The following is a 13,786-nucleotide window of genomic DNA, read 5'->3' as shown; positions in this document are numbered from 1 at the left end:
TAATCAAGAAGATGATTCATCATGGTGATTACAGAGAAGACCTCTGTGTAATACACAAAAAGCCTGCGAAGTCTTCTGTTGTGTGTGTCAGAGCAATGACAAAGACTTATAGTTTTATGGCAGCGTTCCTTGATTTATGGTGTCATTATTTAATTAAGTCGCATGACAGCATGAACTTGTTGAACATCTTCATCCATTAGCCTTTCACATTGTATTCACATCTACCTTATCACCGTAAGAAAGTCGAGCTCTGAAAGGAACAGCCTGCGGTTTTCATTACTGTATTGTGGCCAGGCTCAGAGATAAGGTGTGGGAAACAGTTCAATGTGTGACCAACCGTTTTTCATTTTCTGACAGCAACAAACCCCAAGCATATTAGCATACTAGCATTATGTATCAGGCATTACATCTAACTCTTTTGAATTGGAAGCAGAACATTGTTGCTTTGCACAGCAGCAAAATTCTCAACCTATTTAGGAGGCTTTTTTTCCTCCAGAACTGCATCTTGCAAACAACAGGGGAAAGTGACGGATCAAATAAACAAAAGACTGCAGCAAATGTAGCATTCTCCCGCCGTGAACGGTTTGTGCGCCATGGGTTCATTTTTAGCATAATTAGTATCTCTCGTGTCTTTTGCAGCACTGTTGTTCAGAGGAAAATCTGCATTTGTCATTTTGAGCAACCAAGTCATCAGCAATTATCACATTTTAGAAAAGGAAGCTTGATTTGAACTTACAGGTCATTATATAAAGATGTGCATCTATTCTTGGTTTATTCACTAAGAATACAATGTGTCCGCCGATATGCCCAAAAATTATTGCAATTTGCGCACAAACAAGAAAATTCCTTAGAAGAATATACCTGTAGTTTAGCCAAAATTATTAAGTTGTACTCACCCAAACTTGTATCACATTCTCACAACTGTTACTTTTTTTGTTACTTAAAATGTATTCAATTCTCTGACCTCCTGCCAAGGCATCTGGCGTGATTTTGCGCTAATAAATTGCCTTTTCATAATTAGAAATGTCACGTTCTTCTCGCAGACAGATAAGCTAAAATGACTTAAAAAAAGAAAAAATTATAAAAATAATAATAAAATAAAATAAAATACTCCAGTATCCCCGCGATGGTTTAGAGAATGGACGAATGGATGGAAAATAAAATAAATGATAATATAATATAAATAAATAGTAGGGTTAAACCAAATTGCAAGTAGTCAAGGAAATAAGCCACAGGTTTTGCACTGAAATAGCATGAAGCAACTCTTTAGTGAATGATCCAAAACATGATCCAGTAGTATCATGATTCTTCATCCACTGCTGAAGAAAGGCCTCTCTCAAGGCTAACTTATGACAGCCTTGAAGTTTAAGTGAAGGGTTCATCAACGCTTACACCGCAGGCACTGCTAGCCCTCTGGATGAGTATGCTGAAGATGTATCTACAGGACAGGAATGCCCTGAGCCCCTCTCATTAGCTTGAAAGCAGATACTCCATCCTTGCAGGGAAACAAATCTTTAATTCTCAGTCAGGCTGTGACCTGTCAGGCTAGAACTGACGGTGACCTGAATGTTAACCAGTGATGTGGTGAAGGCGAGTTAGTCGAGATGATGCCGGAGGTTTGAAGAGGTTTGGAGGTGAGCTCCGAACTCACCTCTTGTATTTCTCAAGTTAGAAAAGGATCAATGACCTTTAATGATCAGATTCTTCTTTCAAGAAGCTGCGTACTGCTGTACTTGGATATGAGATCAATGAACCTTGACATTCTTCTCAAAAGTTTGGGCGAAGATTAGACGGCGCAAAGCTGGAGAAGGCAACTCACAAATAAACGAACCTTCAGCCATGGTTCTGCATGTTCCTGTCAAGCTTTCTGTGATGTCATACTTCCCTTTTGTTTCGCATCAGAGGGTGTGAAAACAACAAATCTGCCAAACGAAGCTGTTAATCGGTTGGCAATGTTCCTCGCGGGCTTCCGCCAAGCGCGGGAAAAATACAGCACGACGCAAGCAGCCCTAGCATCTGTTCTCTAATCCAGAAGACCCTGTGCCGCTTTCTGTTTCTCCAGCTTTTATTTATTAGCTGTCATTTTGGCTTATCTGTCTGCGAGAAGAACGTGTCATTTCTAATTACGAAAAGGCATTTCATTAGTGCAAAAACAAGCCAGATGCCTGGGCAGGAGGTCAGAGAATGGAGAGTGTCACCGCACCACAATCTGTGTTCAGACGCCACAAAGACGAGAGAGTTTTATCTTTTGACACAAAGACGAGAGAGTTTTATCTTTTGACACGACAGGTACGCGAACATCAGCGTGCCCAACCTACAGGGAGGTGAGTGTCATCTCAACAAATGCTAACTCTGTCATCCAATAGCTCAATTTTTACATCACAGGAAATGCTTTAGCCAGTCTACTGTGAGAATTCTGGAAAGTCTTCAAACTTGAAAGGCCCAGTTATCAAAGTAAAAGCCATACACTTGTGTGTAATACTCACTTATGAATCATAATTCTAAATGTCACCTCCCAGGGTGTCCCTGTAATAGAGCCCATCTACAGTCTGCTAGCATAGATATTGCTGCCGTTTTATAGTACCAGCATTTACCATGTTATGATATCATTATTTTGCGCACTTCTGTTGAGCACATATACTCACCCTCATGTCACTCCAAAACCACCTGCATTTCTGTCGAACAAAAAATATGTTTTGAAGAATGTTGGTAAACAAAGAACATTTGACTTTGTGTGGCCAAAAAAAAAAAAAAAAAAGATTTTTCAAAATATCTTCTTTTATGTTCCACAAAAGGACTATGATGTCATAATTTCATTTTTGGTGAACTATTCCTTTAATGTATTTACTGAATTTGACATTTTAATCTGTAATTGATCTAAAGGTCAATTCCAACACTAAAAGTAAAATCAATTTGTACATTGACTGGTCTGTCCGGTGCATTTACATAATATATACTTGCAGTACATTCTGCTACGTCATTCAAATAAATTGCAAAACGCAACACATTATTTAGTTGTCTCTTAAAAATATACTGTAATAGTTTCATTTCATCAGTCGCCCAAGGCTGTTTATTACTTGACCAAGGTACTGATACCAATACTGAAGTACCAGAGGCCAAAAGTTAGTATTAATGCAATCCTAACAATAAATAGTAAAACAAATCAAATATTTGAAAGTTTGGGGTCAGTTTAAAACAAAAACTTTATTTTTTAAATGAAAATAAAAAAAAATTCAGCAAGAATATTTTAAATTGTTCAAAAGTGAAAGTAAAGAAATGTACAATGTTACAAAAGATCTAAAGATTAGATCTAATTAGATTAGATTAGAAAGATCTAAATATCTAAACATCAAAGAATCCTGAAAAAAATTAAGTTAGTATTAATGCAATCCTAACAATAAATAGTAAAACAAATCAAATATTTGAAAGTTTGGGGTCAGTTTAAAACAAAAACTTTATTTTTTAAATGAAAATAAAAAAAATTTCAGCAAGAATATTTTAAATTGTTCAAAAGTGAAAGTAAAGAAATGTACAATGTTACAAAAGGTTTATATTTAGATTAGAAAGATCTAAATATCTAAACATCAAAGAATCCTGAAAAAAATAGTTTTCAACATTGACAATAATAATTCTTGGCCACTAAATCAGCATATTAGAATGATTTCTGAAGGATCATGTGACATTGGAAAAATTCAGCTTTGACATCACAGGAATAAATTCGATTTTCAAATATAGTAAAAAACAAAAGAGCTATCTATAATTTGTACAAATTTTACAGTATTCATGTTTTTACTATATTTGATCAAATAAATGCAGCCTTGAGCATAAGACACTTCTTTAAAAAAAATAAATCTTACCAACCCCGAACTTCTGAATGGCATGAACACTGCAACATAAATAGCATTGTTAAATCTACCATCTGAATCGCATGGTAAACCACCATAACGCAAAGCCCTACTATATTGCAACTTCATCTCTACAAGGCCCTTGCTTTGCTATTAAATGGATTTGTTTCCTGCAAAATAGCATTGTTGGAGAAATAAAAATGTAGAATAGAACTTGGAATGTAGAACTTGGAAACGGTTCGGAATGTATGTATACTCATATGCACACAGAACCCTACAGCCAAGTCCAGCTGGACTTTCAAGTCAGTGCTTAGCTCAGTAAACAAAAGCCATTGAATGGGCATTTGTATGTTTCTAAGGAATAGAAAATGAAAAATGCAAGGCAAAGCTGGTGCTGTGCGCATTCAGAGAGTAACTCATGTGGGAAAAGAAGACAGAGCCGGCCGAAACTAACCTTGCTTAGAGTCATCATTTTTAGCCTTGTTTACTGGGTTTACCAGTACTCTTCTTCTACAGTACAGGAAGAAAAACAAAAAAGTGGCTCGGAGGAATGAACACATCATTATACAATCTGATGCCACATCATTAAGATCAAATCAAGTCCCTAGACAATGCTAAAATATAAGATAAACAACAGAGGGAATAAAAACAAATAAAATGAAGAAATGTTACTGTGCGAATCCACACTACGCAAATGACTTCTCAGTAGATTACTGTATTTTTAGACGAGGTGATCAACAGTATATGATGCAGAATAATCTCAGTTCTGAACATGCGTTTTGTGGATTCTGGTAATGCATGTGCAGTTGACTGTCACAGCATACTTCCCACTTTGTATAAAATATATTTATCATCATTATAGAAAAAAAAATCCCAGATACTGGGATGGTAAAATATACTATGTAATGTATTTATGGCCTAGTCCTAAAAACGGTCATAGGGTATGAGCGTATTATTAATTTATTTGAGGTGTGGGTTAGCTGATTCAACATTTGTTGTGGCAAGCGAATGCAGCTCACCAATAAGTGCTGAGAATAATTGTTTATTTAGTGAACACTGCTCTATTACATATTCCCTAAATAATTCAAAGGACATGTTAGTATTACAGTTTAAATGGACATAATATAATTATCATGACATCCTGTTTGTGGTTTCAAATGTATAAGCCAAGAACATGTTCCCATCTACACAATGAGTGTGCAAAGATGAGTAGTAGATAGTACAGTAGCTACTGACAGACAACTGAGAGCATTTGTGACCCTGGACCACAAAACCAGTCTTAAGTCGCTGGGGTATATTTGTAGCAATAGCCAAAAAAACATTGTATGGGTCAAAATTATAGATTTTTCTTTTATGCCAAAGATCATTAGGATATTAAGTAAAGATCATGTTCCATGAAGATATTTTGTACATTTCCTACCGTAAATATATCAAAACTTAATTTTTGATTAGTAATATGCATTGCTAAGGACTTCATTTGGACAACTTTAAAGGCGATATTCTCAGTATTTAGATTTTTTTGCACCCTCAGATTCCAGATTTTCAAATAGTTGTATCTCGACCAAATATTGTCTTATCTTAACAAACCATACATCAATGGAAAGCTTATTTATTCAGCTTCCAGATGTTGTATAAATCTCAATTTTGAAAAATTGACACTTAAAGCGGCACTATGTAACTTTTTCTGTGTTCAAAATGTGCAAAATGTAAATAATGAGCGAGTACATCATGAATTCATCTTCCAAACCGACGATCCTTTCTGTCCAGTCTGCTCGTTTTATCGCATTTAACCACAGCTGTCGTCGTTTTTTTGTCTGGCAGTGGTAGCAGATATGCAATCAAATTTCTAGTTTGAGGCTGTATTACGTCGATTCTAGAACCCAACATCACAACAAGATGATATTTTAAGCTCCTTATGTAGCCGAACCTGTGCTGGTTTGAATGGGCTGCCTCCAGTTTCCCCTTTGCTTTGCTGCCTCCAGCTAGCGCTGTGACGTCGCTGACCCTAGTTACCTGTGGTTGGCCTGGCCGTGCGTCACTCAGAACACAACAGGCCAATCAGAAGAGAGACTCATGAATATTAATTAGACAGGCCAAAATCGACCTGTTCTCAGCAGAGCTCCTGAGAGAGGAACTGTAAAAATATATTGAGATGGTTTTTGGTACTTATACCACAAATATATATGCTTAAGGACATCAAAACCTCAAATAAAACTCCAGAAAGGTGTACAATATGGAACCTTTAAGACATGGTTTTGAGGTCCAGGGTCACATTTGTTAATTACATCATGCTTTTACACATCTCTCTCCTCACAGTCATTCATTCAACAAGCCATAGACCTTAGACACAAAAGACAGCATGTTAAACAAAGACTGAAACACTGAAAATACATGTTTCAAAAAGATTTGCAAAGCACAAAAGACTAGAAAGAAATAGAAAAGACTGTACGTTCATCCCTAACAGCCATATTTGCAATTCTACCAAATTGAATATTTTATCTAGTATAATAAATATAATGATATTCAGTATATAAATATAAAATTAAACAACTTTGTAAATATTGTAATGATTTTACAGCACTTATTTGGCTATTACTTTTTTTTAAAGACGTGTCATTAGATTAGCTCCATGATTCTTCCTAGCTCGATAGCAAAAATGATGTTAGTGTTGGAAAAATCTATTCATTTCTGAAAATCATATTCATCACTAAATGATAAGGAGAGTCTACCTTCCTAATATTAAATACATAAATAAATAAATTCTACCTCTCCAGCAATTTAGATAAATAACAAATATCTATTTAAAATATTAAATAAAATATTTGTATATCAAGACAAGCATAAATGCAGATATTTTTCAACACATTTTGGCCGATAGCCAATGCCGATGCCGATATATTTCCTTTTGTTTGGAAACAACACCAAGTCTGTCCTCTGCAGAGATTATGAACAGATTATTTTTAATTTTGGTTAGTTTTTAACAAAAACTTACTTGTTAGGATTAAATAAGCAATAATGAAGTTATTTTATAATGAGAGTACATTGAAAGCTATGAAAATAACTATATAAATCAATCACTGCATTTTTTTTTCAGACACCGATGCAATGGTAACCTTAAGATTTTATTTGTAGATTTAACATTTGTAGATGGTCTAAAGCAAAAGAGTTGTAAAAATTCTGAAATTGTTTTTTAGAGCTCATTGTATTTAAGTTCTCATAATACATTTGAAAAAAAAAAGAAAAAATATATTTATAGTGCACATTAATTAATAAATCTGTATATAAAATTAATTTACACAAGTATATTATCCAAAACAGTGAATCTAATCATCATTCAGGCAAAAGTTCACTTCAAGAATGACCACACTGCTGATGTGATCTTATCACTAGCACACCCTGAGCACATGTGAGTTATTTGTCTTATCGGCAAGGCATACCAGCAAAATTGTTCATATCAGGCCGATGCAGATGTTTACATTTTAAGCCATTATCGGACGATTCCGATAACGTTCCAATAATATCGTGTATCCCTAGCAATAAGTCAATAAAAGAGTCACTCAATGGCACAAAACTGACTGACTTTGCCTCTCATTCTGTCACCTTTATTATTATCTCTGCGTCAGCTGTTATGAATGCACGCATACCCATATTCCAGCTCTCAGAGCTGTCATATCCAAAAATATTAATATTTCAAAACTCACTGACATACTGGCTATTAAATCAAATAACAACCTTCACAAACATACACACCATATCATTTGACTTTAAAGAGACCTCACTCAAAATTCACCCCTGAATCACTCAAAATAAAACCCCTACCGGAGATGTGGGAGGACAAAATGTCGACTTCAGTGAAAATTAACCATGAATGAATATCACCATTCTGTTTGCACACACTGCCTACTTTGATTTATTACTTTATTGACCGAAGAATTCACTGGTTAAGTAGAATTGTGGATGCTTAGTGAACAAGTTACCACACACTAAAGTGTCACTTTAGTCAATCTGCCTCACTGTCTTTGACTGGATGAATGGTTCACCAGTCATGCATAACCAATAAGGTCAAATTGAAATGTAAACAAAAATGCCCCCCCCCCCCCCCCCCTGAGAACACAGTCAAGCCCTTGAGAACTAGTCGTGCTTTCCTGGTCTAATCAGATCACTTGGTGTCTTTCTGTCCTCACAAACTCCCACTCGATCTTTGACAAATTCATCCCTCCATCCTCTTCTTTCTTTCCTCTATTTGCACGATTCTGTCACACGGTTACATCAGCCAACCCAAAGGGCCAGAAATAGGGCCAGAAAGGGAAAAAAGAGAGAGGGAGCATCAGAAAGACAGATAGGCAGACCCTGTAAAAATGGGAGGAGCCTGTGTATTAGACACACCTCCAAAATCATAAATTCCGTCCATTCATTAGCTCTCTGTAGAGTTCTGTAGAGTTAATCTTGATGGATCCCGAGCCTTCATCTGGCTCACTCTCCGTCCTACAGGACAGCCCAAAGTCATTTTCATCAGCTCTATCAAAAGTGCACCCAACAAAATGCTTTTAAGCTCCCTGATAGTTGCCAATGACATCCAAATTAAATTCTACAGAAACAGCATAATTCATTCCAAGGACGCGGGCTCTGTTTTAAGGTCAGTAGGGACATTTTAAAATCCACTAAACCAATGCAAAATGCTTTCACTTACATGGTGAAATAGCCTGTTAAAGCAAATCAGTTCCTCTTGTTTAGAGTATTTCAGTAATTGTCCACTGCCTTTAATACACTGACTAAAATCATCCAAAAAAAAAAAGGGTTTATTTTCGGATAATGACCATTGGACTGTACACTTGTTATTTGGTTACTTGCCAAATTTATGGTCATGAAAAATGAATTTGAACTTATTGTATTATATAGAGATTATAAGAACATTACTTTCATTACAACGTAGCAAATAATCAACCTCTCTTGAACTTCAATTCCTTGTTCTTCCCAGCAATATTTTTGTTATCTTGCTTTAACTTGGGACTCCTGAGCTTCTAGGTATACATTATAGATCAAAAGGTTTATGCGCGCTATAAAATAAATACTGAAATCCTCTTAGGACATGATAACTGCTGCCAAAAAGTGATGCAATGATATATGAATGCAATCTTGGTTTACTAAAAAATAATAAGCCCAAAACCTCCTGCGCTCAAAGCGAAGTTACCAAAAGATCAGATCAAGTACTTATGTATCAAAGCTGTTAATCAATGTGCATAATCTAAGTACTATTCATGAGCTAAGTCATAATTAGCTTATGATAATTCGTTTTAATTTAGCAGGACAAACTATAATGCAATACATAACTTTCCACAATACCATTCACATGAGTCTATAGACGTGTTCCAGCATCTGTTTGGGTTTGTGCGGCTGCGGGTGGCTGTGAGATGCTTAATGTGTCTCGTGTAGTCGCGTCTCCTCACTGCTTGCTCTCATTCTCTCTCTTTCGTTATTTATTTCTCCTCCCAGCTTCACTTGGCCGTTATTTTGTCAGGCTGTGTGGGAGACCCAATAATTGCCTCTATATTTTCCGAATTGATTTTCTTGTGCAAGTTTAATACAGTTCTCACTGCAGAGCCCTCGTTTTATGCCATTTACATACTTGCAGGTATTTACAAAGGCTTATGCAATTCTAAGTCTCATTATAGTGGCCTGATTGGAAGAGAATCAGATGGCAAGAGAGATCATTTTTGCTCATTTATTTATTGTCATTTAGCAAATAATTGTGACTAAGAGAACAGCCGCGTTGTGAATGAATTATAGCTTTGTACATAATACTTGTTTACAGATGTTACAGTATAAAACCTTGCATGAAACATCACAAATAAAGTTTGGCAGATGCTATTTGCTAACTGCGGTAAACAGTAATTTATATCACTTGCAATTCACATTTATTCTAGCTCATTCTACGTGTATGGGGCGAATTGTAAGTGGCAGTTTTGGAATTGTTGCAGGAAGGAAATGTTATTTGAAGGCCATTAGCGAAATATACATACAACAGTCACTTCAAGAAAGTAATCATGTGGTTTATGATCACATGGTCCCTAGTGGTTCATTTTGAAACAGGAGGTCATTTATTAACAGAACACACCTACTTTTTTTGTGGTCTTTAAAGTCATTTTCTCAACAGAGATTTTAAAAAAATCTTAACAAAGAACATAAACCAAACCAATCAGCTCAGAGATAAGTCACAATATTTCAACCTTTGATTTGAAGTTTAAAAAGAGGAATGAAAACCACTATAAAAGACAAAAGTACAAAACTATTTTAAGAATGAATTATAATCCCATGAAGCAAGGTGAATGATGGATTCAAATCAAAAACGATTGCACAATATAAAGCTACTGATTATAGTCACTGGTTTAAATGTACTGCAAAAAAAAACATATATGACAATTGAACTGTACTTGTTAAATTATGTCAAAATAACACTTATTGATTGATACAACAGAATTATATACCATGAATTAACAAGTGATGTTTTTTTTTAATTCTTTTCATTCTCATTCTGACGGCACCCATTCACTGCAGAGGATCCAATAGTGAGCATGTGATGTAATATGCAAAATGCTAAATTTTCTCCTAATTTGTTCTGATGAAGAAACAAACTCATCTACATCTTGGATGGCCTGAGGGTGAGTAAATATTCAGAAAATTTTCATTTTTGGGTGAACAATTCCTTTAAAGTAGGGCATAGTGATATGCACTTTCAAATGAAATTTGCCCATGCTTTGTTAACAAGAAAATAATGCTAGCAAACGATTTACATACAACATTTCAAGTTTACCATCATGTAATGTCAAGCTGACATGAGTGGCCTAAAGGACGTTTTATCTCTATCACAGAAACCAAACAAAGAACCAAAATTATTGATTCATAATGTTTAATGTAAGAACTAAATGAGAACTGAATCAGAGTTTTCAAATGTTTCATTAAACAAGTTTGAACTGATTCACAGAATTGAATCAATCTAACAACTCAATTCAACAAATTTTTGCTTAAGTGTAATCAGGGCCAATAATTAAATATCTCTGTGAAAATGCTGTCAAATGAAGACAAGAAAGAATAGCAAAAATAGTGTACAGACAAACTCTGTAACCAAAACAACCAAATAAAAAGTGCGATAAAATCACTACAGTATTCATTATGTTGCATAATTATACTATATTTGCCATCAAAATCATCACAACACGATAAATAACTGATATAGGCTCAGTCCTAGTAACAAACGCTTTCATACATTGGTAGTATATCAGCAATAGGCCACCATGTGCTCTAGATACTGGCTTCAGCCATTGAAAAACCATATCAGTCCATCACTACAAGACGGCAACTAAAGTTGGATTTCCACTATGAATTTTTCTGTTTTATCAGCCTGCTGACTGTTGATTAAACCAAAGAGCCGAATATAGACCCTGGCCCTGGAGAACCAGAAACCAGGACAGCCAGAGAAAAAGCTGGCTGAGAGAAGAGGGAAAATGAGAGGGAGAAAAAAAAGGCACAAATGAAAAAGAACAGCTGCCTTTTTATCCACTCGCCTGCCCACTCTCGTTCCTGCTCTTCCCACTTCATACCTCCATCTCACAGGGGCGGCGCTCCCTGGGACCCGAGAGAATGAAGGTAAAAAAGGAGGGTGAAGAAAAAAAGCCTGGGAAATTGTCTGTCGAACATCACACCTGTGTTAAGAAGCAGCTATGTCCTGTCAGGGGAAGGCAAAGGCCGCTTACAGAGGAGAGAGAACAAGGCAGGAGAATGCATTAGAGAGGACTCATGCTCTCTCACTGCCATTAATGAGGGGCCAAAAGGACATGTCCATCCACACGCACTCTTGCCTTCATCAACACACACACAACCATCCACTCTTCTATTGTCTGAGTTGTAAGCCTGTGATACAAGGCTATAAATAATGGAGAATAGTGCTTTTATATTAATGCACAGTTGTGGGTGTGTGTAGATTGCATATGCAGGAGCTAGTGCTAGGGATTTCTAGTTTAGCTAAATGCTTGCTAAAGCATTGTACTTGGGTGCAAAATATGTTTTTATAGCCTCAACATTTATATTAGTATATCATTACTTATATTAGTATATCATATATCATTACAGGATATTCCTTGAGAAAACAAATCCATTTTTCAAGAAAATACTTGTTCATTTATCAAAACAATGTAATATAAACAGGTTTAACCGTGTTCCCTTATCGTAATCAATTTGACCCCTGTACACTTTTGACCCCTTAACCAACCCTTAAATCTACCCATACCACCAAACCTGTCCCTAACCTTACCCATATCACACCTCAGTAGCAGCAAAAGTGTTGTGCATTAAAAAAAGCTTTAGATCATTGTATAACATCTGTTAAAATCATTTGATGATTTTCAAGAAGTGCATGATCACATGAATGGAAAGTTGAATGATATTTGTAAGCATGATTATTTACATTAAATAGTGATCTGTTAATCATTAGATAATGCTTAATAAATACATTAGTAAACATCAACAAGCACATAATCTCATATTTCTAGCTATGTGAATATATTTTAACTAATGATCTGCTAAGCATTATTGTTAATAGTTTATTAATGAAAGTTATTATAAAGTGTAACCGCTTATTTTGCCAAATATAAGCTGAACTATAAGATAAGTCATAAGATACTTAAAAAAATATATTACTAAAAGTAACCACTGGCTGTTAGAAAACAAAAAGCATCTCTAAAAGTAAGCTACACCAGAAAACCTGTATTGCCAGCTGGTGTGTTAATGAGGAGAGAAAGTGAGGAGTGGTTAACAAACAAGCCAGATGCAAGGTGCACACACTGTCAAAGACGAATCATCTTATTCACATGACAGAGTTTCTCAAAATACCCTTCAAAACAACTGCGGCACCATAGCACAGTGATCGCTTTATATAGTAATACCATAATTTGCTATGTGCTATGGTACAGATTGATTACCATACTGTATATAGGCCTGATGTTAGATATTTTGCATACTGTTTTGCTACTCTTTTGATTTGCCTGGCGAGTCATACGGGAGTGGAGCGTGCAGGTGTTGAACCTTCTTCATCGTTAGTAAACGATAGTATGTATTTCCATTTTCCAGGTTTATTTTCTATGGATTGTAGGTATATATCCACTTAATCCAGCACGATTTTTGTTCTATAAATTGAAAAAGTTTCTTGTTTATTTTTTATGGAATGAGAAATCGCCGACTTTTGGCGCGCCAAAAACTCATATGATTCAAACTGAATTGTGAACCGATTCCAACCATGTTCTATGGCGTTTGGTTGAGTCATTTAAAAGAACACGCACAAAAGAATGATTCGGTTGCGAATCGTGATTCTCTCGTTCTGATTCTGAACAGCTGACGGAAAACAGCAAACAACGATGCAATATCACGGTAAATGATTTTGTGTACTTTACTTTTTCGTGATACTCTTTTGGTTGGAAATATTGGGTATAATATATAATAAGATATATTATAATATAAGATGTCATTATATTATATTAGATAAAGAATATAAGTAAATATTCACTTTGCTTGTTTGATCTCTGATGCTTAATCAATTGAGTTGTTTTATGGAATGAGAAACCGGAAACAATTCAGTACATGAGTGAACTATCCGAAATATTCAAACTTAATCAAGAACAGATTCAGACAATCAGTGCGTCTGAAATCACGTACTGTCTTGAGTAGGTACTACATTTTAATTTTAATTGACTTCATGACTGTTAGAAAAGTGTGTTCTATACTTCGCCATGTTGTTACTGTCACATGACCTACCAGCGTCAGTTGCGTCGCTTCACTGCCATTCATAAATCCTCTCCTGTGGCCTCATGGGATAGTAAAGTGTTTATTGAATGCGCACTTCAGAATCCGGGTGGAAGAAGTAGGTAATCCGGGTACTTTTTACCTACTGT

At 35.6% G+C, this 13,786-nt stretch overlaps 1 protein-coding gene across 1 annotated transcript in view; it reads right to left on the bottom strand.

Annotated features, from left to right (window-relative positions):
• The window catches only part of LOC107572492 (protein FAM19A2-like), a 62,982-nt gene extending 49,886 nt beyond the window's left edge, over positions 1-13,096 (bottom strand). The window contains exon 1 of the mRNA XM_016258916.1: positions 12,895-13,096. The gene's annotated coding sequence lies outside the window, so the exon portion shown is untranslated. The remainder of the gene's footprint in view (positions 1-12,894) is intronic.
• Between the last annotated feature and the right edge of the window lie 690 nt (positions 13,097-13,786).

This window comes from Sinocyclocheilus grahami, unplaced genomic scaffold (assembly GCF_001515645.1).
Source record: "Sinocyclocheilus grahami isolate Dianchi unplaced genomic scaffold, SAMN03320097.WGS_v1.1 scaffold1761.1, whole genome shotgun sequence".
Taxonomy (NCBI): Eukaryota; Metazoa; Chordata; class Actinopteri; order Cypriniformes; family Cyprinidae; genus Sinocyclocheilus; species Sinocyclocheilus grahami.
This window is presented reverse-complemented; position numbering and strand designations above follow the sequence as displayed.